Below are 727 nucleotides of genomic sequence, written 5' to 3'. Positions count from 1 at the left end.
TCGGTTTCTGACATTTTTAACCCCAGCTTGTCGACTACCTTAATCACGCCTGGGGCGCGGATCGCCGCTGGCATCGCCCACCCCAACTGCCAGGCGCCCCGGCACTGGGTCAGGGTGGTCCTCCCAGGCCCTCCCAGGGCCGCTGGAGCTGCCCCCCGGAGACTCCCCAGACCGCTTCCCTTGTCCCCAGCCAGATCCACCAGGCTTCTCTTCAACCTCATGTTTAACCAGAGTTTTGAGTTTCCACGAATGACACCAGTGTCCCCCCAGCCCTGAGAGGCAGCACAGACGGCCCCCCCAAAGCCCGCCCTGCCCAGGCTCTGGCAGAGGCTCAGTGGGGACCCCGCGGGGGCGGGGTGGGGCGAGGCCGGCGGCCACCCAGCCGGGAGGGCTCTGCCGCTGGAACCCGGAACCGGTCCGTGGACAAACAGGGGAGTCCCAGGGCCGCCCTGAGCGTCGGGGTGCCTGGGGAGGCCCCTCTCCCGCCCAGGGGGCTGTGGTGGGCAGGTCCCACGCCCCGGTGGGGAGGTCAGAGAGGGCTGCCTCGCAGGGCACAGGAGGCCAGGCCGTCCAGGGCCGCGCAAATCAGTGTCCACGCGGTCCTCTCCCAAGCCGCTTTTAATTCTGACCCGCGATGGACGCGCAGCCGCCGAAGAGCAGCCGCTGATTCTGTATAAATTAAGCGCCCGCGGCGAGGACCACAGGCGAACCCCAGCGAGAGCGCGGC

The sequence above is a fragment of the Condylura cristata genome, unplaced genomic scaffold, assembly GCF_000260355.1.
Source record: "Condylura cristata isolate star-nosed mole 26May11 unplaced genomic scaffold, ConCri1.0 scaffold00078, whole genome shotgun sequence".
Lineage (NCBI taxonomy): Eukaryota > Metazoa > Chordata > Mammalia > Eulipotyphla > Talpidae > Condylura > Condylura cristata.
The sequence above is the reverse complement of the archived record's forward strand: the minus strand, read 5'-3'. Positions refer to the sequence as shown.